General features: G+C 44.2%; 1 pseudogene; it reads right to left on the bottom strand.

The window, feature by feature from the left end:
• Positions 1-25,935, bottom strand: part of LOC119461537 (glutamate receptor ionotropic, kainate 2-like) — a 306,355-nt pseudogene that overhangs the window by 20,746 nt on the left and 259,674 nt on the right.

The following is a 25,935-nucleotide window of genomic DNA, read 5'->3' as shown; positions in this document are numbered from 1 at the left end:
CTGGAAGACTGATTGTTTCACTTTTTCGCAGCCACGTCTCAGTTGTTGCAATGACACTGAACGAATGCGCATGCTGCGACAGTAAAGCAGAAAACAAGTCTACGTTTTTATTAATACTACGGATGTTGCAATGGAAAACTGATGTAGCTTTTGATTTCTTTGTATAAACCGTTGTTAAGAAATACGGTGTACAGTTATGAAAAAAATACTTAAACTATTGCAGCTAGGTCTTCTTCACGTGTTAAATGCACTACTCTTGAGTTCTCTAATTTACGTATTCGTACTTTTCCCTCAGACACCCATGCAAATTTTCATCCTTTCTCACGTTTTCGTTGGATGGCTTTTCCAAGCAAGATTTTGTTTTCGGGGCACAGATGTTCATTTATGTACACTGGATCGCTATTCCGAAAACCCAGCATGGCTGTATTCCGTTGCTTCTTTTTAGCTGCCTTCAACAGTTTGTCGAACAGATCTGGATGTGAATTTCACGACTACATTTAGAGGCGCACTGCCCCTCGATGGGACGCGGTGAGCCACGTCAATGTCACCGTCAGAAAGCCGGACGCACAAGGAAGATGTCGGGACTTTTGGGACTGTTCCGCCGTGTGGGATGGACCTTTATCAGAAAGAGACGTGCGCTTCTAGCGGCATCGCGCTGAGGAACCCGGAATGAAGAGCGCGGGCTCCGCTATCGTCTGTTACTGCCATGCATTTGCATGGACGTAGTGACGGGCGCAAGCAACATCAAACGTTTTACACCGAAGCTGTATACCTCTACGAGCCAAGGAAATTTTCGTGTCGTTGGCGTAACCAAAAAAACGCCAGACTAGACATTGAATACAAATAGCATATCTCCTTTGAAATCAGGCATACAGCATACAGCTGAGGACTCGTTTTCAAAAGAAAAACCACAAAACAAGCGTCAAAACCACATGATGGATGGTAAGGTGCGTGTGAACAATGGGAACACACTCCGACGCGTTCCGGTAAAGATTAGGTTTGCAGCTACTTCGAAACGGGTTGACGTCATTCAAAACCCTCGTGTGAAGTGCAAACCGTATAATGTATGATAATGACGTCTGCGAATAATGTGAAGCACGTTCCTTCTCCCGCGTGTGTTTCCTGGTAAAGATTACGGTTGCGTAAGCTACTCCGAGTGGAAAAGTACCTAACAGCATAGAAATCACGTAGTGACGTCACCGCGGTCTAGCAACTCATTCAGTTCATTCCAGGCTAGCGTGGGTAGACCACGGAAAGTAAAGATGTCAGAAGAACAGCGTGAATATAATGTCGTTGTGGAGTAATAAAGAGTGTGGTAAAGTACATTTGACTTTTCTCTGGTTTCACTCTTTGTAGAGCCACGTGTGTGAAATTAAGTGACGTCATAATGGGTAATCGTTGTGGGTGGCGTTTACAGCTTTGCTTTCCAACCACCGTGGATTGGAGTGACAGTTATTTTACTCGTTGGTGCATCTGAGAATGTGTAGATGAAGACAATTTCGCCGCTTTTTCTTAACAAACTAGGCAAGAAAAAACGCCCTGTGTTGCAATGAATGATCGAAGCTATAAAAATATGATCTTTCTGTAAAATATTAGCAAGAACGGCATTGCGGTAAGCGCAAAATTCTTTTTCCATAATTGTACGGTTCCATAATGGCTTATCTAAGCTTCTCTGCAATACACATATGTATTCTTGTGAGATCATTTAGCGCGTGACTATAAAAATAGTACCGGCCAACGGAGGCGTAAGTACCTGATATTACAATAAAGCGGATGTCACAGGATCTCAGGTGCGGTCCATTTATCGGGGTTGCGAGAGCGCGCCAGGGTGTGTCCGCGTACAAGATCGGCTGTCGGCGATTCTCTCTTTTCTCAGTAATACACCATTTTCGCTTTACCACATTGTCCAATGGTGATGCGGCCAAGCATTACAAGCCCCTTATCGCGACCTCGTCTTCGCTCGTCTTCGCTCATTTCACCGGATATACAGCACCTTCGCCTGCCACTTTTCTTCTTTTTCTGCGCCATGTTTAAGGCAGTGAAACATTCGTAAATTGATTGCCGAAGGTTCCACATTACGCACACTAGTAGCTCGCAACGACAAACACCAAAGTAAAAACTTCGATAAAAAGAAAAAAATGCCCGACGGCCTCACATTCGCTTGACGGTAACTGACCGTCTCGCCAAAATACGCCACCAGCGGAAAGCATGGCACTGCATGTTTCTGGAAAAGTCCAGTCAGGTATTTCAGCAGTTGTCGTGATAACTCCTTGGAATATTCCACCACGCTCACGCGTGCTTGTTTTTTCTTTGTTGAGAACAGCTCATACTTTCAAGAAACAGGCATGATAGAGAAATAAGTTGGTTTCAGAGGCATATAGATCAAAGAAACAAATGTTTCCGGTACGGGTTGGATTCCCACAAAACCAGGCATCATAATATAAATCAGCCTTGACGTTTCGCTGTGGCGAGGTAGCAGAAAGTGAGTACAAACTGCCCTTTCTTTGATAAAATGAAAGAGGAAATCAGTGCTTGTATGATATTGGTTGAGCGCAGTATAAAGTTAACTCTAGCGAACACATTGATCTGTGAAGATGCCGACTGGAAACTATCATCACAGCAAGTGAACAGTGCTACTTAGACTGTTCTCACACCGGCGGTCGAAGTGTATTGCCGGTGTTCTAAGTTGCTCACCGAAGCGCTCATATTGTCACCTTCTCACCAACATTTTTTATTCGCCCACAGCAGCAGCATGCAACGGCCTTCCCGACCACATCGCTACCATCGATTCATTAGCCTTCATGTGCGAAATACCAGTATTTTGTAAATAAGATTGTGGACAGCGTCTTTTTGTATGTATTGCGTTCCCAGCCACTATGTATTAACCCCGCAAGAGGGTCTTTGTGGAAATAAGTGAATGTTACAGTATGTGCAGATGTTCAGTGTTGTACAGGGGGAGCTGTGCTAACGTTGCCATAAATTCAAGCACCTTGCATTGAGGGGCCCTATTGGCCGTGACATTGAGGCGTTAGGTCAGCCACTGGAACCTTGGGATGCTGAGCGACCTGAGTAACTCTTTGTCGAAGCACGTACGGAAAGCGAGCGCGCCCTTTCAGGGAAGCCCGCACGGGTACGAAGCCAAAGCCGGCTTGTCCATTCATCTTTGCTTCTGGTTAGCTTCTTTCCTGGTGAATAGAGCCTACAACATACAGAAGCAAAAGATCACGAAAGGCAGAGCCTGATAAATTTTTTTCCACGTCTGTGAAGTCTAGGCTAGCGAAGTCATATGCTCTGGCGTTGCCCCTCGTTACGAGGCACGGAACAAATTAATGAGGAGACGTGGCTGTCAATGAGGTGCAACTATGGGCTGTCCAGTGGGCCCACGATGCGGCGGTCGGGCATGAGCTGACTGTACCAACGTGGGAGCGGCCCGCTACGCGCTGAGTCGCGTACCTCAGAACTTTGATTAAAGTTTTGCATCCATCCATCTATCCATCCACGTGTGTGAGGTATCAAGTGCGTTAATTCAATCCGTTCATGAGATTTAGTTTGTTTACAGTCTTTCGTAGTATCTCGTGTTTTTTTTTTCACTGAATATAATTTATTTCAGAACAGAATTGTACCTCGCAATGTACTACTGGCTTGAGAGAGAAAAAGAAGAGCGATAAATGAAAGACACGGATATTTACAGGTGTACTTGTTTTTCTTTCTGGGGTGACCGCCTCTCCCCGGTTAAGAAATGTTATCGCTCAGCGCAGGACGCGCCAGCATGTTATCGATGGTTCTACTTCTTGCAATTGTGACCGAACCTCGTGTAAACTGATTGTATGCGCTACGAAAATTGCGTAGTACTTTCTGTAAGACACGCGGGCACCAGCAATTACTGTGGAACCTTCGATGACTCATGTGTAAAAGCCGACGCGCTTAAACCGCTGATCAGATTTTTGGACGATCGCCGACTGTGTTCGCCGATATCATTGTGCTTGGAGAGTAGCCTATTTTTGTGGGCACAGGCTCGCCCAATAATGAGTTAGTTTTGTCATTAACAGCATGCTACTGTATTTTTTACCGTCACTACCACGTGACATTATTAGCCAGGACTGAGCCGAGCTGGCTACCTTGCAGTGGGCAAATGCGAGAATGAGGAAAGAGTGTCACTAATAACAAATGCAGATGAGCCCTTAAAAGGCTGATGGGAACCTTAGTATGTTTAAATTGCTTTCACTAAGCAGTTGTATTTCTTTAAACAGTATCTCTGCTCTAAACACAGAAGTTTCACGCACCTCTTTTTCCTTTGAGCCACCATTATCTTGGTATGAGGAGCAATATAACGGACTTTTTTTTTACAATTCAGCTTGATTTGGTCCACGACAGCATTGATGTGCTATAGGTTGCTCTTCTAAAAGAATGAAACTTCTTTACTTCGAGCAGGACGAACCATTATTATGACCTCGTTTCTTTTTTACGTAAAGACAAAGGTCTCATCAGGTGTATCAGCAACGTCGAATGAATGATAAAGCAGTACAATAGAAATTAAAAAAAAAGATGTTTCGTCGGCAGTATGATACTGCCGTAAGTGTGAGTAACTATATTTCAATCGCAAATAGGCTCGGCATCTGCTACAATTTGGGACATTCACTACTTGCCCCACTTGACAGAAACGGCTGCAGAGCAGTCACGTCATTTAAAGGGAACATCTTTAGAAAAATTACCACAGTGTAACACTTCACGCATTCAAATCACTTCACTGAAGTAATGCATAGGAAAGTGGCTAACAGTGCAGGAAGTTTGGCTTTATGTCGTTACTTTTCTTTATTCCATCACCACTTTTATGTAGCCACTGAAGCTTTATCACAAACTGTTTATTGAGTTATTATTGGAACACGCATCATACCGCTGCAAAAATTGAGTCACTTTAGCATACGCTAAAGTGGATGAAGGCGAAAGCCTGCGCACTCACGGGACATTCATTAAAATAATTTGACATTGTCATTCGAATACGTTGTTACCTTCGATTACTTGTTTTCTCTTGGCTTGTGTTTCTCTTTACCTGTTCTCTTTTTCGGTCGCATAGACATCGCCACAGGTTTGGGTCGTTAATGGCGCGTTAGAAGGGTCGTGGCTTTTTTTTTTCGTTCGTCGCTTCCAAACGCAACAGTTGAGCCCGGAAATTTGCCCCCTTCGTCGAGGCAAATCATCCTGGGCCACGATTGCCACCGATGGCCTTGACCTGGCCACCTACCGAAGCCGATAGTGTAGGGCTGCTGAGCTCGAGGTCGCGGGATCGAATCCCGGCCACGGGGGCCGCATTTCGATGGGGCTGAAATGCGAAAACACCCCTGTACTTAGATTTAGGTGCACGTTAAAGAACCTCAGGTGGTCCAAATTTCCGGAGTCCCCCACTGCGGCGTGCCTCATAAACAGATCCTGGTTTTGGCACCTAAAACCCCATTATATAATTTTTTTTTCACTCGTCTACTTTCTTGTAGCGCAGGCGGAATGAGAGGGCACGAAAAGGCACGTTAGACGGACACACAGCGTTAACTTTCAACAACAGATTTATTTTCACTTCTCGCAGGCGTACTTATACTCCTCCAAACTTCATAACGCACGTGTAAATTGCTCGGCAAATATGAACAAAACCAGTAAAAACCACGCAGACACTTTTGTGGCCACACTGATTATTTAGAACGGGGTCCCCTGAATGCTAACTGGGGTAATGTAGAGCTCTTTTATTGATAAACAAATTGATGGCTTAACGGCGCATGGGTCACCATATGTGGCTATGTTCGTAGCTTCCACAGTCATTTCTAGCTTGCTTCTACGCATGATAACAGTTTCTTTAGTGTGTCTGAGATGTCACCTCAGATGTCACCTGAGATGTCACTTGAATTTGGTGCCATAGTGCCGGACGGTCGTCAGATTTTTCGACCATGAGCCATATAAATATTTCGCCTTACTAATCCTACAGGAATAATCGCTATGACGCACTCTCTGTAAATGTGAAGTTTGGCGTCTTTCCAGAAAGTCGGTGTGCATATAAAAACACTTCATTAAGAAATGCCGCAATGACAGGATCAAGTGCATTTTATGTGGCCATCATTCGCCCCTGTTACAAATAAAATAGCCTCTCTGGAAGGAGGGGAAAACCTGGCAGCCTTAACTCCAGAACACTGAGTAGAAAGCAACTTCTTCAGAATGAATATGCACAGGACGTCGTTTCTTCAAATACTGGAGTCAGGTTACGTTACATAAAATCCCGAATAGGCCGGTTGCGCAAATCCGCAAAGAGCTGTGGCGTGAAGGTAACGGTTGCCTGACACTGAAAGGTCATGCAGAACGCTGAAACCGACACCTAAAATGCAGAACCTACATAGAAGACCCCGACTGGATGCAATGACATTTACCGATCGCCACAGAGCTCAATAACCACCTTGAAAACAATCATGGTCACTTAGAAACCCCTGCAAGCACAACTAAGTAAAATTTAGGCGCATATTTCCTACTTTGCTTTATCTGCGATGTAAAAATAGCGCTAGAACTCTGTCTTTTCGATATCCCAAAACTGGAACATACGAAACCTGATTTTTTATTTTCTTCCCCATTATTGCAGTTATTTCTTTCTGTTTTCGCATACTCACTGATACTTGTAGAAAACATAGCAATTAAACTTTTTATTATCAACCTACTTAGAAGCTTTGGATAAATGCTCACAAACAGGCATATTTAGCGTTCCTTCAGCGGCATACGTTTGTTGAATTATTTCGCAGGAAAAAGTATTGTTGCAATGATCAAAACAGAACTAAAATATCGGCATATAGCTTGGTATTACTGAGCAGCAAAAATAAAAAATAATAAAGACACTCTAGTTTTCGGTTCTTATAGTTTTATGCGAATGTTCTAGTTTTGGAACATTGGCGTTTTACGGTGTCAAAAGCAGCGTAGACTCGCGCATGTATTTCGCCTTGTTTTTCTTCTTTTTCAGGCATGTTGATGGCACCCTCTAGGTGTCGTTTGGCACACACTTGAACAAAGGCATTGCTTGAACACTATCTTTCATTGGCATTACTTTGACACTGTATGGCACGTGGAAGGAGCAGCATTTAACTGCAGCGCATAGCCGCATCACTCCTTTTGAATGTAAGTAGAAAACGACTTCGCGGCTAGTTTTATATTGTAGTACTATACTTCTCCACGCAATAACTCTCGTTGTAGGTCATGGCACAGCGCTTCCTCACATTGGAGGCTGCAATTGACCTTTTCCTCAGCCTTCCCGATGACGAACGCGAAGGTGGATCTATATGCCAATTGCCGCCTGATGAAGATGTCAATATTACTGACGAGGAGCACGTGAACGAAAACGACTTTTCTGAAGTTGTTCCCGATGATGTCTGCGGGCACGTTGAAGCTATGCAGTGCTGCGATGAAGACGTTGATTCGCCCACTGCATGTTCGAGTCCTGAGTCACGACGAAAGAAACCAGCGTGGAGGCAGTCGACTGCTGGAAAAAGGCGCAAGCCTTCAAACAAGGCTGGAAAAACAAAAAGCCCCAAAGCGCTCCCTTAGCGCAGTATGGGGTGACCATGCTACGTTCGACAAAACACTTCCTAGAGAGAACCTTCCGTTGTTGCTAGAGGCATTTTCTGAGCTAGCGAACATGAGCCCATTTATTCTGTTCAGCAAAATTAGTTCTTATCAACATCTTGCTTCATTGGCTGAACTGACTGCTAGGTACGCACTCCAAAAGGGGGAGGAGGTGGACGTCACAGGAGCGGACATAGGTCAGTTTTTCGGTCTCTCACTTTTGAGCGGATATGACTCCGTTCCATCTGAGGACTCGTATTGGAGCATCGCAGAAGACCTGTGTGCCTTTAGTCGCGACAGTGATGGCCCGCAATAGGTCCCGGCAGCTGAAAAGGTTTTTTCACGTACTGGACAACACTCAATTGAAAGCAGGCGAGAATATATATGGACAAGATTCAGTCGTTTTACGGCGAAATCTCTAAATCTTTCCACCAGTTTGGAGTGTTCCACGAAAGCCTCAGCATCGACGAGTCAATGGTGCCCTATTATGGCCGCCACTCGTGCAAAAAAATGGTCATTCGCGCTAAACCTATTCGATTTTGATATAAGATATGGATGATGTGCTCTTCGAATGGGTACCCCTATGAAATGGAAATATAGTGCGGGAGCACAGAGAAGGACGAGAAGGCACCTCTCGGGCTGAGGGTTGCGAGCAATATGGAATCTGTCGTGCCCGCCCCTGAACAGCAGGAAGTCTACTTTGACAACTTTTTCACTTCGCACGGTCTCCGTAGGAAACTGGCTGACCAGGGGATTCGAGCGACGGGGACTGTACGAGATACAAGAACCGGCAGTTGTCCGTTGGAGGGCTTGAAAGACGTCGGAAACGAGGAAAGAGGTTCTTACCACTGCAAGTGTGACGGGGTGGTTTACGCATGCAGGTGGAACGACAATGCAGTCGTCACGGTTTCTTCAAACCACTTGAGCCATGAGAATCTTGGAACTGAAAAACGCTTCTCACCACGCGCAAACAAAAAGGTAGACATTCCTCAACCATATTTTATCAAAAAATACAATGACAACATGGGGGGGGGGGGGGGGGGGGAGTACCTGTTATCGCCCAAGACTTCAGAGCAAAAAAATGGTGGTGGAACCTTTTCAGCAATGGTCTGAACATGGCTGTCGTCGCAGGATGGCTCCTTCACTGTGAGCTTCACAAAGAAACTGATGCCGCCATGACGCACATAGCATTTCGGCGGGTCGTCGTCATGTCCTTGCTGCACCTCAAGCAGAGAATCACTGTGCGGCCTGGAGCTCGGGTTCATCCGACACGGGAGTATAGGAAAACTGATGGCCACCATATCATCTCAGTGACTCAGGGGAGGTGTGTAGAGTGCAAGAAAAACAGGAAGAACAAGTGTCAGCAGTGCAAAAAACACCTGCACACGAAATTCTTTGCAGCATACCATGGCTTGGAAAGTGTTCACTGACCTACAGCAAGTAGGATGAAAAAAAGAAATTTTCGCAAGCATTGTTGTAAACATTTATACTTTTGAAAGGCCTTGTATGACGCTAATCATTATTCTTCTGTTAAGATGAGTAAGCAATTGCCATTTAACAGTGAATAAAAGTTGTTCCAGACAAAATTTGTGTTTTTCATATGGGAAACGCCAATGTTCCAAAATGGAACATGCGAAAAAAACCTACTAAGTCTTTGTGAACGTGGCTGTATTTATTATCATAGTTAATTTACAAGACCAACGCAAGTTATCAATTTCAGTTTTTTTGTCTACTGCTTCATAGTGCGGCGCTTAAAAGGTTAAATGACACCCGCTGTTGCGATTATTCATAAACAAATAACATAAACTGCTTACAGTAAAACAATAAAGAGCTTACGCCAATAGTACTTCTGTTATGGTGTGTATATAAAATACCCAATCATTAAAGGTAGGTATTGAAGCTAGTGAAGAAACATTATGCAGTGCCGACCTTGTGGGACCCTGAAAATACCAAACCAATTTCTAGCGAAGCCGTTTCATTCGAGCCATTGCAATAGAAATTTCGGTTGCCTGTAATTAAACCACATACCTCAAAACTTGATGAACCTAAATGACTGGCCCGTTTGAAACCTTCCAGAGTATAACCCATTCGGCCTCCTAGTAAAGAAATTTAACCAATGCTATAATTCTTCAACATGCATTTTAGTTTGTGAGAATATGACCTTAATCAATGGTATGATTACTAGATGTGATCTTGTTAGAGTTTACAGTTCCAGCAGGGCAGCATGTTCAATTCTTCGTTGTTACTAAACCACAGTTATAATACTCCTGATAGTCTGCACGTAATTTACTGCTAAGGACTGTAATTTTTCCATACACTTTGTACTTTGTTTACACATTATGTATAACGTGATTCTGCTTTTAAAGAAATACCAACAATGTGCATTTAGTAGTTCATTGAAGACAACGCAATAACCTACTATAAACCTCGTTTAATAGAAAAAGAAGCGATAAAAGGAGAGTTCTGTAAATATTTGCAACGTTTCTAATGCAACATTGTTCCAAAAGCCGGACGAATTCATGATTGGGAAACGTTTTCCTCCGACTTATCATAACAAATTAACAAAAAAGCGGCGTACAGACATCTCGCCACCTATGCAAGTGGTATACCACTTGCATAGGTGCCGAGATGTCTGTACGCCGCTGTGTCAGTGCATACTGACACAGCGTCAAATTTGTGTCAGTGCATACTGAAGATATATCTTCAGTATGCACTGACACAAATGAGGGGAGGTCTCAGTCTACTTATCACACACGTCCTTGTAAACGTTCGGCAGGGGGTCACGGTTGGTGCTGCCCGCCGATGCGTCAGGACGGAGGAACCAGGATTCCAGGAGTTTTCTTTTCCACCACGTCTGCTCTCGGGCCGGTGTCGTCGCATTGTGAAGGTCGAAACTATGCTCTGTCGTCCAGCAGTCTTCGACAAGCTCTGTCTTAGAACGCGTTGCATGGGTGACCTTGGCATCATCTCCTTCGTGCTCTTTTAATCTCGTTGCCTTTTTTTGCCCGTTTCGCCTATGTAAGTCGCGTCACAATCCTTGCATCGCACTTTGTAGATGACCCTGCTCTGATCGTCCGCAGGGGTACGGTCATTTGGTTGCGTGAACACATGAAGCGAAACACTATAAAGTTTACGTACATATTGTTACATATTGTAACCTGGTCGAGAGGAGGATATAGAAGAAGAGCAGAATCGTGTTGTCCGTGTTGCGTGGTGGTCGGGGGCACCCTGCACCTTCCTCCAAAAGCTGTTACGGATGATCGATGTTTATTTACAGATGAAGACCAGGATGGACGAGAGGTCGCCACGACGTCGCCACGGAAATGTAGCCGTGGCTGCCACTGAGCTCGTCGTTCTCCTCTTCTTCTATCGCCTCCTCTTCGCCACGTTACAATTACCCCTAGCGTGCCATATCACCATCGCCATCATCATTACCATCATCACTCTATTCTTAGGCCCACTGCCGAACGAAGGGATCTCCCAGAAAACTCAATTCCCCCCTGTCTTGCGCTAGTTCTTTCCAACTTCCCCCTGAAAATTGCCTAATTTCATCACACAACGTACTTTTACACCTCCTCCTTTCCCATGGCAACCATTCTGCAATTTTAATAGTCCACCGGGTATCTACCATAAGCATTATACCTTGCCCGCCCGGCTCCACCCTTTTCGCTTAATGTCAACTAGAATATCGGCCATCGCCGTTTACTCTCTAATTCACACCGCTCTTATCGTGCCTCTTCATGGTACGCCTTGCATTTGCCATTTCATCGCTCTTTTCATGGTCCGTAACTTGTTATCGAGCTTCTTCGTTAGCCTCAAAGTTTCTGCCCCATATGTTAGCGCGGGTAGACTGCAATTATTGTACACTTTTCTTTTCAAGGACATTGGTAAGCTTCTCGCCAGCATTTTGTAATGCCCGCCGTATGCGCTCCAACCCGTTTTTATTATTCCGTAAATGTCCGGCTCATGATCAGGGTCCACTTTGAGTAATTGACCTATATAAACGTAATCCTGTACAGACTCTAGAGGCTGATTGGAGATCATTAATTCTTGTTACCTTGACAGGCTAATGAACATTACTTTTGTCTTCTACCGATATTATTCTTCAATAATACTCTTAGAATTTCTCTGTTAAGAGCAAACTTTGGTTCGGGAGCTGCTACCTAAATACATACACAGGAAAAGAGAATTCGTTTTTCTCGGAAACTGCCGCGCACAATGTAATGAGGTTTGTAGCATTTAAAACAAAACAATGAAAATCTAGTGACTGGTGCACACGTATCTTTATTTGTGTTATCAACATTTTAATAAAAATTCTTGAATATAGCAAGCATTCAGAAAGCAAAACTGTCAAGTTTATCAATCTCTAACTCACCAATAAAAATCGTATCACAATTCTGTAAGCTGGATCAAATAGTACACCTAAAACGGCCGAAATTGATGTATTATACGTGGCTAATAAATTCGCCATTGCTATGTGACTAAGACGTTTCGAATACCCTTGTAAACATTGCAACGAGTTCACGTGAGATATAAGATGTTATATGAGGCCGCTTCAGATGTTCTAACGGGTGCAATTTACAGAACTGGGATATCTGTTTCGGTCCGTCGTTACAGGTTTGTAAACTTCGTGCTTGTTTTGTTTTTTCTTTAAATGCTGTTTTTGGGCAAATTTCGTGAAAACTTTCAGGTGCTAAACCAAAGTTTTGCTTCCAACAACTACTAGAATTTAACGTTCTCTCGCAAATGCAACAAGCTTCATTAAAATCGGCCAAGGCGTCCTTTCTGAAGAGCAGTTCTGCGTTTTACATATATTTGAATAGCTCACACCAGAGTTGGGCCCAAGCTAAAGATTTCCCAGTGTTGTTGGGAATCCCCAGTTTTGCTGAACAGCACAATGTCATCTGCAAAGCGAAGGTTGTTGAGATATTCGTCGTTGATCCTCACTTGCCTTACTAGTATAACAGCTTGAATACTTCTAAGCACGCAGTGAATAACATCGTAGAGATGGCGTCTGCTTGTCAGAACTGGTAATTTTTGAACATTTTTCCGTGGAGAACCAAGGTAGCTGTAGGATATTTGTAGACATTTCTCACGATATTCACGCATGCCTCTTGCACTCCTTGAATACACTATGCCTCTATCACTGCTGGCATCTCTAATGAATCAAATGCATTTTCACAATCTGTGAAGACACCGGGTGAACTTTGTATAACGCATGCAAATAACGAGAAAATAAAGGTTCGTGAAATATCTGTAACGCTGCTGATTGGGTCAGAAACGTTAAAATTCCGGGACACATTGCATCTCAGATGCCCCACATCTCTTCAAATATAACGTTTGTGAAACGATTAGTTCACTCGGGACGTTTTGAAACAGATGGTAACGGCAGCATGACATTGGCGAACACGCCTAAGAAATGCTTTGAACAAGCGGTAGTGAATCCACATGCATTTAACATTGCACACTAATTTGCTATTGAGGTCTGCCCATTTTGATGAGTTTGATCTCGGTGGCATATGTAGCTATCTCATGGCAGCGCGCTAACTTTTGTGGCGCTACTGAAACACACTTATAGATTGCCGGTGCACCTGCATACATAATGTACTGGAAATTCCGAAATTAACCCACATGTTTCGAACTTTGCGTACCACAACCTGTATAAACCGTCTCTTACTTTAATGAAATATAAATAAGTCTAGCTGTCTACTATATCGAGGGCACCGGGTTAGCCAACTGCAAACCTGGTATGACACGCAACATGACACCAGGAACACGAAAGCTTCGCCACACATTGCAATTAACGTTCCCAATTTATTCAATAAATTTGTCGTTGTTGCCTTGTGTAGTCCATTTAGTACTTTGAGAATATAGCAAACAATGGCATCATGATACTCTGGAACGCCTGAATAAGCAACGTTTTGCAGAGGCTCTGATTAAGCTACAGAGATCAAACATTTTTCGTACGTCCGGATAAACCCGTTTTCTACTTCAACAAAAATATAAGCCCCGTGCAACGCATATTTCACCAAGGATACCGGGGAACAGCAACTACATGCCATGTATAAAGTATAAAAATTTAAAGATGACGAGGATTCAATAATTATTTCTCCACCGTATAATTATCATAGACACTTCAAACATATGGCACACGTTGAGAATATAGAATGACCCTTATTCATTCAAGTTATGAAATCTATACCATTTGTGGACTGCCTACATAAAAGAGAAGCACGTTTAACCGTTCGATATAACGCTTCTCATGGTGCCAACACGAGGGACAAAACTGAGAGCTTAACAATATTTATTTAACCCTCTATTAAGAAAGGCATGTCAAAATTTGCTTGCTTGTTGCGCTAATCAACTCCCGCATTTTTCTCAAAATGTACACCTAATGACTGATACGGTTAAAAAAAACGTGCCTATAAAACTGGCCTATAACGTTTTTGAGTGGTTCTAACCCGAATAACAGCTTCACTGTAAAACATTCAGGCGGTTCATTTAACGCTGCTATGCGGGCGAAAAACAAGGATTTCATCACTTTAATTTCATCTCTAACGGACACAGTCAATTTAAAATCACTTATTTGCTCGCCTATGGCAAAGAACAATCCCCACATTTCCTTAAAATATAGACCTCGTCAGTGATTCAGTTTTTTTTTAAATAAAAGAATGAGAACTGGCATGCAACATTTTTTGAGCGGTGCTAGTCGCAATAACAGCTTCGCTGTAACAAAAAAACTAAGAAGTGCCGCAGTTTCTTCCCGAAACGCGAAGTATTGTAATGGACGATTACAAGAAGCTGTATAAATTGCAGGAAGCATTCACTCACTAATTAAATCACCAAGCATGGTGTCACGACTGCACAGCCAAACACGAACAGATGTCACTTGACGAGCGCGGGCACTCAATGTCACAATGGTGGCGCGATAAGAGCGCCGCGGCTACGGGAAGCGAATGCTTCGTCCTGGTGGTCGCTTCATCGCGTCTCTGAAACTTAGGGTTACGAGAATTCCTACCGGAGGCGCGCGACAAGACAGAGCACATGAAGCCACCAGCCCTCTCGGCTCGCCCTTAGAAGTGCATGCGCAGTAAGAATTGTAAACACAAATTCGTGTTTTTCTATCGGCAGTCTAATTTTTTAAAGTATTTTTCATTTACAGGGTTCCCCAAACAGCAGACACATGCGCTAAAATGGGCCCAACAAATGTTGTCTAAGCAAATAGCTTTATTTCGTTCGTCGAGTTGAACTCCTTCTTAGACATCCCAACTCGCGTTTTGCGTTTTTTTTTTTAATGTACGAAACGCATTCCTTTTGTTTTAGGTCTCAAGGGAATAAAATTTGTAAGTATTTATGTTTTCCAGGTATCAGTCACAATTTTCTCACTTGTACAAAGAAACAGAAGTAAAATTTATTGTTCCTTGTTAGGCGATAAATAGCGCCAGAACGTCGCTGGGGGCGAAAGCAGACAACGTTTCCTTGCAACGTTGTAATAGTTCATGGAATTTTAGTTTCTGACATGCAGCTGTGTGCCCACACTTGGCTGCTTTTACATTGCGCCAACTGATGAATTTCGTCAATGTTGCATAGTTTTAGCTTTCGTTCCAAGCGTACACTATTCCTCTTTGTACACGGAGTCTGGCTAAGCAGCACTCTTACTTTGGTTGGCACGAAATCCTACAAGCAGCCCGTAAGCAAGTATTCAAAATGTACACTTGACGTTGTGGACCTAGCACAAAGTTGACTGTGAAAAAATAGTAAACACAATAAATGAGATATGTAACTCGGTCAATATTTCGATGTAGTTTGCACGTGAAAGGACATGCACCGTACGCAGCTCTTTTTCATGTTTACTTTCACTTATTTGTGGGTCTCAGTAGCGCACCCAGGATCTCTGCCAGGGCGGGGGGGGGGGGGGGGGGTTGACAGTTTGCCAATACCATCTAAACAGCACTAATGTCGATTGCTTCACGGGAAATTGTAAAAAAATTGCGCTTCTTGCTAGTGTGCAGACTATTGCGCGTCTGACATCTTAGTTGCAGTACTAAAATGCGTAAGAAAAGAAAAGGGGTTAAACAAAAGGGGGAGCTAAGTCAGCCTCAGGGGGGGGGGGGGGTTACAACCCCCGAATCCACCCCCCCCCCCCCCGTCGGTGCGCCACTGGGGGGTCTGGTACAGTACTTAACACGTTTGAATTAGATATTCGACAAGAGATTTAGGTTCAATACCGTTACTACTTCCTATTGCTAATGGATAAGAACCAGTAAGTATTAGATTTTAAAATCAGATTTTCAAACGTTGCACTCGCGTTAATTTTCTGACTCAAGCGCACGGAGGCAGCTACGCCACTGACGCATCTGCTTTGTGCGCATGAAACTGCTGATTCGCGTGAGATCGTAGACTGACAGCGTGGCTCAAATTGTCTGTTGCTGCCAACATAGCACTCAAACTTAAAGACGTGAGACTGAGTATAACGTAGTCAAAACCCTTTGCAAGTACAACTTTTGTGAAGCATATTGTGACGTAGCGTTAATACGACCTTCAATACGCCCGAAGACGCCGCGGACCGATCGCACTCAAGACACAGATCAATCTCAAGATGAGTCTCCACAAGCGATGAAGACGAAGAAACCGATGACATAATGAACATGTGCAGCCAACGAAGAAGTGACTAAGAAATGCCCACAGTATTCTTCCAATAAAAGGCGGAGCTGTTTGCAATTTCACTGGCTGCAGTGATATTGTAAAGTCAAGGCAATAAAATTTTTAATGTATGTATTGTATAATTTTTAATGTAATATTCTTTTAATGTCAATCACGGTGACACTGTGACTACGTGCAGCTGCACTTCGCGTCTCTTTTATTCTTTCATTTTTTTGCGGCAGTAAACAGTCGATAGTTAGTATCCACCAGATAGCCCTTTTCAACGAATCACTCCGTTACTTTACCAGTATAGTTGCACTTAAGCTGGTAAATCAATAATGATCAAGTATACGTACGAAGTCCACATTACCCCTTTGAGTAAGTGTAATACTACTTTTTGCGCTGTAAGTTGTGATGATTATTTAACAGGACATGAAGGATTTTGTTTCTTAATTTTAAATCAATATTCAATTGACTAGACGTGATCTGCCCATACCAGCCCCAATGCACAAATGCCAGAAGTCACTTTCTTTTTGCCTTTTTTTTACCAACACTGCTTTCCTCACCTTTCACCTTTTGAACGCCGGACGCCAAGCATGACACGTAGTTACAGACTGAGCCTTGAAAGCAATTCGCTTAATGGCTTTGGTTATCGTGCAATCTCAAGAGCCCCTGCTTATGTTTCAGCCTAATAAGCACATTCTTCGCGTTAAAACGGCGCAATCAACTCGCCATGTTCTTGCCGTTCTTGCAGCTGTGCTATAGAAGAGGAAAAAGAGAGGGCATATTCAGTATTAACGATTGGTTCTATGAAGCCTAGAGTTCAAAAAGATGCACCTATAAAGACAACTTCATTTGCATAGAAATTAAGATGGGCCTTTCCACTATCGCATCCAAAACGAGCTCCCAGCGCGAAATGAATTGTAGCCTTTGCAGCTGTGACTTCCAGCAATGTCAACTTGCATGGCAGCGCCTTAGGTAGCAAGCGGCGATGCTCATCCTTTCTCAGCAGACAAGGGCCACGTAAGGAATGGTGGCAAATAAAGCAAAGAGTCCAAGCAGCGGGTGTGCCAAAAGTTGATCGGATCAATATATTTATGCTAGACAGGCGTTAACCCATGGCTTCCCGACGACATGCTGACATTGCGAAAACTCCGAAGCAGTCTTGATGGAAATTCTCCTCGATTCCCGTTGCTATTGGCAACCAACGGGGCTCACATCGCACTAAAACCGGAGCGCACCTCTTTACTCACATATACAGGGTGTCTCGCGTAAATGGTGCCAAAATTTAAAACTTTGCCAGTACCACGTAGCTGAACAGAGCCAGGGTAATGTTGTTTGCCATCGCTTGGAGCAAGTCAGATTAGTTTTGGTCATCATCATCATCATCAGCCTATATTTATGTCCACTGCAGGACGAAGGCCTCTCCCTGCGATCTCCAATTACCCCTGTCTTGCGCTAGCGTATTCCAACTTGCGCCTGCGAATTTCCTAACCTCATCATCCCACCTGACTTTCTGCCGTCCTCGACTGCGCTTCCCTTCTCTTGGTATCCATTCTGTAACCCTAATGGTCCACCGGTTATCCATCCTACGTATTACATGGCCTGCCCAGCTCCATTTCTTCCGCTTAATGTCCACTAGAATATCGTCTACCCCCGTTTGTTCTCTGATCCACACCGCTCTCTTCCTGTCTCTTAACGTTACTCCTAAGATTTTTCGTTCCATTGCTCTTTGTGCGGTCCTTAACTTGTTCTCGAGCTTCTTTGTTAACCTCCAAGTTTCTGCCCCGTATGTTAGCACCGGTAGAATGCAATGATTGTACACTTTTCTTTTCAACGACAGTGGTAAGCTCCCAGTCAGGATTTGGCAATGCCTGCCGTATGCACTCCAACCCAATTTTATTCTTCTGTAAATTTCTTTCTCATGATCAGGGTCCCCTGTGAGTAATTGACCTAGATAAACATATTCCTTTACAGATTCTAGAGGCTGACGGGCGATCCTGAATTCTTGTTCCCTTGCCAGGCTATTGAACATTATTTTTGTCTTCTGCATATTCATCTTCAACCCAATTCTTGCACTTTCTCGATGAAGGTCCTCAATCATTTTTTGTAATTCCTCTCCATTGTTGCTCAATAGGACAATGTCATCTGCAAACCGAAGGTTGCTGAGATATTCGCCATCGATCCTCACTCCTAATCCTTCCCAGTCTAAGAGCTTGAATACTTCTTCTAAGCATGCAGTGAATACCATTGGAGAGATTGTGTCTCCTTGCCTGACCCCTTTCTTGATAGGTATCTTTCTACTTTTCTTGTGGAGAACCAAGGTAGCTGTGGAATCCTTGTAGATATTTGCCAAGATATTCACGTATGCCTCCTCCACTCCTTGATTATGCAATGCCTCTATGACTGCTGATATCTCTACTGAATCAAATGCCTTTTCATAATCTATGAAAGCCATATAGAGAGGTTGATTGTACTCCGCAGATTTCTCGATTACCTGATTGATGGCATGGATATGGTCCATCGTAGAATACCCCTTCCTGAAGCCAGCCTGTTCTCTTGGTTGACTGAAGTCAAGTGTTGTCCTGATTCTATTGGAAATTATCTTGGTGAATATTTTATACAATACTGAAAGCAAGCTAATGGGTCTGTAATTCTTCAATTCTTTAACGTCTCCCTTCTTATGGATAAGTATAATGTTGGCGTTCTTCCAGCTCTCTGGTACACTTGAAGTGGTGAGGCATTGCGTATAAAGGGCCGCAAGCTTTTCAAGCATGATATCTCCTCCATCTTTGATTAAATCTACTGTTATTCCATCTTCTCCAGGCGCTTTTCCCCTGGTCATATCTTTCAAGGCCCTTCTAACTTCATCGCTAGTTATAGAAGGAGCTTCTGTATCCGGTTCATCACTATTTCGAATGGAAGAAGCTTGGCTGTTTTGGCTACTGTACAGGTCAGTATAGAATTCTTCTGCTGCTTTTACTATGTCATCGAAATTGCTGATGATATTACCATGCTTATCTTTCAGTGCATACATCTTGCCTTGTCCTATGCCTAGTTTTCTTCTTACTGATTTCATGCTGCGTCCATATTTTACGGCTTCCTCAATTTTTCCCACGTTATAATTTCGAATATCCCTTACTTTCTTCTTGTTGATCAGTTTTGACAGTTCAGCGAATTCTATCTGATCTCTTGAGTTGGACACTTTCATGTTTTGCCGTTTCTTTATTAGGTCCTTTGTTTCTTGGGAGAGCTTCCCTACAGGTTGCTTTGGTGCCTTACCTCCCACTTCAATTGCTGCTTCTGAGATCAGCCTAGTTACGGTTTCATTCATTAGCTCTATCTTATCTTCATCTTCCTGTTCTAAAGCTGCATATTTGTTTGCGAGCACCAGCCTGAATTGGTCTGCTTTTACCCTGACTGCCTCTAGGTTGGCCTGTTTCCTCTTGACTAATTTCACTCTCTCTCTCTTCAAATTGAGAGAAATCCTAGACCTCACTAACCTATGGTCACTGCACTTAACCTTACCTAACACTTCTACATCCTGCACTATGCTTGGATCGGCAGAGAGTATGAAATCTATTTCATTCCTTGTTTCTCCATTAGGGCTTTTCCAGGTCCACTTCCTGTTGCTGCGCTTCCTGAAGAAGGTATTCATTATTCGGAGCCTATTCCTTTCCGCGAATTCTACTAACATCTCTCCTCTTGCATTCCTAGAATCGATGCCGTAGTTGCCAATGGCTTGCTCACCAACCTGCTTTTTCCCCACTTTTGCATTGAAGTCGCCCATGACTAAAGTATACTGAGTTTGCACCTTTCTCATTGCTAGTTCAACATCTTCATAAAACTGTTCTATTTCTTCATCATCGTGACTAGAGGTTGGGGCATAGGCTTGCACTACCTTCATTTTGTACCTCCTATTCAGCTTCATTACGACGACTGCTACCCTTTCATTAATGCTGTAGAATTCATCAATGTTGCCCGCTACGTTGTTATGCACTAGAAATCCTACCCCGGATTCTTTCTTATCTGGAAGACCTCTGTAGCAGAGGACGTGGCCGTTAGTCAGTACTGTGTAAGCCTCACCAGTTCTTCTAACCTCATTAAGGCCAATAATATCCCAGGAAATGCCTGATAATTCTTCAAATAGTCCTGCTAAGCTAGCCTCACTCGAGAGGGTGCGCGTGTTGAACGTTGCCAGGTTCAGTTTCCATTGGCGGCCTGCCTTGACCCAGAGATTCTTAGCACCCTCTGCCGCGTAGCAGATCTGACCGCCGCCTTGGTCAGGTGCTCCGCAGCCACTGGGAACTGAGGGCCATGGGTTAATTGTCGGAGTCATGAGGGAGGTAGTGGCCGAATACTGCACCAGGGAGGCCAATTCCTGTTCTGGTGAGGGAGTGACTTTGATGAAGCTTAGTGGGCCTGCCTAGTTTGGTTGCACCTGAACTAGTATAGCCCCACTAGCTCTCGGCAATATGTACTTTTTTTTTCTTTGCCGGTGTCAGGCACCACTCCATGCCTGAAAATGTAGTGGAATGGAGCAGGATTCGAACTTACGACCTTCAGATTTGAAGTCGGGTGTTCTACCTCTACTCCACGCCACCAGTTTTGGTATTTTGCCTAATTACATAATTGGTTATTACATTTACCTAACTTCTCAAATCAGAGCAACATTCTCAACCAAAAAATTGTACGCCCTCACGAAAAATTCCCGCCCCATCTTTTTTTGCTCTATAGGTGTGCATAAATGTTTTTACAGCGAAGCTATTAAGGGCTCACTCTTCGATGGTCGCGTCCGGATGTAGAAAGAACTCTCATGGGCCCCATGCTGTATGTGCGAGTGAAAGCGCGCGAGGGCGAGGGACGCGCGCTTTCAAGGGCAGCGAACGCACGGCGGAGAGCAAACGCTACTTCACAGTGGAAGGGGAGTGGTGGGCGAGGAGGGCATCGATGCACCCTAGACTGTGCGTGTGCGTGCCCGCTCTCCCGCTGCGGCGCATGCGCGCAGACCTGCCGGCCTCTGCGCCTGTGCCACGATCTCTCTTGGCTCTCGTCCGCCTCTCCCCTAACAGTATCCACAACGGCGTTTAGCCGTTCCGTCACGTAAACATCGCGTTAGCGCTCTTATCAGTTACCCTTACGACTCGCCATGGCCCGGACACGTGCCGTTTGTTCGAAGGAACAGCACAATGAGCGACGGGGAACTGGCGACTCAATCTCCCACGCGAAAGGACGACAGCGGGAAGGCAGCGCGGAAGGGAGGGAGTGGTTGCGGCTTCTGCTCTGCGAGCAACTTGTACTTTGCGCGGCGCCGGGCGGTCGCGCGCACAGTATCTTGAAAGCGATCGGCCACACGGCTCCTACCTTTGCATGCGCTGTGCTTTCGCCGCTCAGTTTCCGTTGAAGCGATAGACCACATGAACCTTCGCCCGCTGCTGCTGGCGCGCTTGCTCACGCCAGCGTTTTGGCAGCGGTTGTGTGGGGTCACACAAACAACGCGGAGAACTGTTCTCGACGGCTTCGGCATTTTGACTGCGTTCGCAACGAACGCGCGCGGCGTTTGTGACGTGTTTATGAAGAACGTGCCAACCTTTGCCGTACACCCTATGGCGGTGTTCCGTAGCGACTATAAGGCAATAGTCCCTGTGTTCACTAAATCAATGAAAACCACCGGATCATATATATTTCTCATTCTTTATTAGTTCAAATAACAAATTATTCCGTCACATCTTAATAGTCATAATTGGAAATACATAATTCCTACTATTGTGCAGCTTCTTTTTTGCTGGTCTTCCATCTCCACCCCAGCGGAAGGGTTGAGAGTTTTTTTACCAACACTGAAAGAAAGCCTGCAAAGCACTAAAAAGTGCCGGCCGTGGGACTAGTTGCGCGATACTTTTCGCAATACATTGCGCGGGCTTTGTCCGGGCTTCGAAAAAAAAGGCTATGTAGCACGTATAGAGCAACAGAAACTTGGATTCGGAATTTTTCAGGTTGGTGTACAATTTTCTGAGCGACAATTTATGCTCTGAATGTAATATTTGAGAAGTTTAATATCAATAACAACTAATTATGTAATTAGGTGAAATAGAAAAGGTACTTTCACTTGCTCCAAGCGACGGCAAACAGCATTACCTTGATTTTGTTGTACTCCGTGGCGGTCGCATATTTTCATACTTGGCCACAAGTTACGTGGGATAGCCAGCATATGTTATGCAGTTGGCTTGGTATGCTGCTAATTAGAACTGCCCTCAAAATAGGATACTCCGCAATGCGAAATTCGAGCGCAGCCCTATATGTGCTTGCATTTCGCGATACATTGGGTGACTGTGCTTTTGATAACGCATATTTGTTCCACTGAAGATATTTAGGTCGAATTTGTTTTTTATCGCCGACTGATTCCAGGGCACTTGTAAGCGTAGTAAATGTAGTAGGGCTGTCCTGCGTGTAACCTACTCTGCAAACAGCAGCACCCATCCACAGTCAGGAAAGTAAGGGGGGGGGGGGAGGGGGTTGCAACAGCTATACTAAAAAAAATAACACCAGTTTCGCTCAAAAGGCGCAACATTGATACCGATAAAAAAGTATTAGACAACTACACGAGGAAACTTTCATGGTTCCTAGGAACGCCGTCGCCCGTGGACACCGACGCGTCCCATCCCCCGTCAAAGATTGCTATAAACAATCGCTTGGTAAATAATAAGCATGGTGCACGCGCACACACATCTAACTCGATGGTGGCGAACACTCGCTGTCACAACGCTGGCGTGATGAAGATTGCCGGTCTCGGTGAGCGAACGCTTTTTGCTGCACCTCTCGCTTCAACCCGTCTCCGAAGCTGAAGATTACGTGACCTCCTAACTAGGCGCGCGGTAAGATAGCGCACATGAAGCGATAAGCTATCTCGGCTCGCCTTACATTTGAACCCGCCACCGATTACTCCCGAGATAGGGTGCTCAAGCCGCGTATGCGTTCAGCTAAAGTGCACTAGAAAGGGGTAGTGTGTTCAGAGGCAGCACGCGCCATACATTGCGGTGAGGCGGCAAGTGTGGAAAGGTCCGGCACTTGGATGCCAGCCCATGCGACAGCAGTGCCACCGCCAGCATCCGTCGATCCGTCGCTCATTGCGGCTGTTGTCAGTTGTGCTAGTTGTACGCCGCTAGCACGTACGTCAAAGTTTGTGTTGTTTGTGTTTATTTAAAAAGTTTATGTAGTTCAAATGCGCATTGTTGAAAATAAGGGCTTGATTTACGTTGAGGTATTCCAGTTTCAATTGTACGCAGCGGTTGTCACCACAATAAAAAGAGCTGAATGCTTTGAAATAACTACCTAATCATTGAAATAATTTTATTTATCTAACTTTGCAATGATCCAAGTATTTAAAACTTATGAATATTGAACAATTATTTATTATTTAGTTAGAAATTATTTTACTGGTGGATTACATCATTGATATTACCTAAATAATTCCGCAAATAGGTAATTTATCATTTTTTAATTCATTACTCTTGCCATATCCACTATATTATCTTTGACTTTTAGAAATCAAGTAGCCAGTCTCCTTACATAATATTTATGTAATATTTGAGCGATATTTGCATACGAAGGAGTAGATTTTCATTGATACACATTTTCATGTGCGACAATTGTAAGAATTGCATGTGCATTCCACAGTTCTCTGTGCATTTCCAAGAAGCTCTCTAACAGATCCCGGGTCAGTCAGGATGCCGTCGAAGCAGGGACGCGTTAGCATTGACGTGTTAGCGAGTAAAAAGCAGATTCTTAATCGCGATGTGTGCAAAGCGCCGCAGCGCATCGTAAGCGGTGCATGATGCAACAGACCATGCTCTGGTGGCGCCGTCTCGTGGCTTTTGACATCAAGTGTGGCAGCCGTCAGTCCTCCGTGAATACACTAACCCCTTTTGTAATACAGTATAGCTCCCTCGTGCGCATAGCACACGCAGCCAGGCTGGGCTATAGGAGGAGACGTGCACTAACACCACTCCCCCCTTCCTTTACACCTGCTTGATCACGTGACCTCCAAAAGACGGCGCGCATGAAACCACCGTCCTTTTCAATTCACCCTCGCACGCTTTCCTTTGCATGCAAAGCGCCGGGCACGCGATCCTATCACAATTGTATTTTATAAAGAGCTTCACGGTGACGCCGATGACGACGACAGTCGCCATTGGCGTCGGTGGTTTCAATTGCTATCGCAATTAGTCATTGTAGTATTTGCTATAGAACTAGTCATATAATAGCTGCTTGTGCAGCTGGTATATCACTACTTCCGAGAAACTTTCTGGTTTTACCGTTGCGATAATTTTATCTTTTTAGGGCGCCCTTGATATCTTGCGTCACGTTAACCGCTGTAAAATCCTTCAGACTGACGTTCGTGACCTTTCCGATTTCAGCAGATATGCGGAACATATGTAATGTAATCGTGTGTCCGGTTTGCTTATGCCAGCGTTGATTAACTGCCGTTTTTCGTTAGCCACACTGCTATTTTTTTTTCTTCCCTTTAAGAATTCCTTGGCGCAACCGGCTGTTTTCGTTGTAGGTCATTGGTTGGTACGGTACATCGGTTTTCGATGGCCGATGGTCAGACTGGCAAAGGAAAGCTTTCTCTCTCTCCCTTACGCTTTAGTTCGGTGACTCGGGCTTTCATTCGTTCGTGATATTCGCTTACGTCCACAATCATCGTTTGTGATTTCTGTAGATTTTTTTGCATGATAATGCGAGTTTCTTTCTGTCCTATTTTACTATTTACTTGAAAATTTATGCGTAGCCCCATTTTTCCTAACGTAATGCCGATGAGGTGCTGTGAATAAGAAATAACTAAACAGATAAATAAAGAAATGAATAAAAGATAAATAAATAAATAAACGAGAAAGGAATTGGTTCTAAAGAAAATATATAATCCCGTGGCCTTCAACTCTCGCGAGGATAAAGTGTCCCCACTTACCTGAAAGAATGATTTTGTTGATCCAGACAACAGGCACCCGTAGTCGATGCTGGTCTGCTTGGCAAGATCGTGGGCATTTTCGATGGGCGACGTCATTCGCTGCGCCGTCAGAAAAGCGGCCAGGTTGGCGGTGTACGAAGAGATCATGATGAGTGTGAAGAACCACCATATGCTGGCAATGATGCGCGTGGACACAGCGCTGGAACGAAGACCGGAAATCGCTCTTGAATTTGTATGCAGATTGAAAACATTTCAGAGCGCTATGAAAGGCTGCATAGGAAACAAAAAATTGCCCCGCCAATCCACCCTGTGAAGGTGGTTGGAAAGCGAAGCTTTTTACGCCACCCTCACGGTGACTGCGGCGCACTTGATATTTCACACACTACAACGTAACTTTAACCACGGCCTTTATTATTATTTACATCACAACAATGTTCACAACTGCTTTATGATCAGTGTGATATACACTACCAGACTACACCATAGTGGGGTAGTCTAGAAAATGAACCGAAGCAGTTACTAGGCTGGAAGGGTTTCGAATGACGTCAACCCTCTTTGAAGCAGCTGCATAAGCTTTGCAACAGCTGCATAAGCTTTGCAACAGCTGCAATCTAATGTTACGGACCGCGCCGAGCCTGTTTCCGTTGTTTTCCCGCAGCCCTTATCGTCCATCATGTTGGCTCATCACTTTGAAGCTTGTTTTTGTGGTTTTTCTTGCGAAAACGAGTGCTTAGTTGTACGCT

This window comes from Dermacentor silvarum, chromosome 8, assembly GCF_013339745.2.
Source record: "Dermacentor silvarum isolate Dsil-2018 chromosome 8, BIME_Dsil_1.4, whole genome shotgun sequence".
NCBI lineage: Eukaryota > Metazoa > Arthropoda > Arachnida > Ixodida > Ixodidae > Dermacentor > Dermacentor silvarum.
Note: the sequence above shows the minus strand (reverse complement) of the source record. Positions and strands in the feature narration are given on the sequence as shown.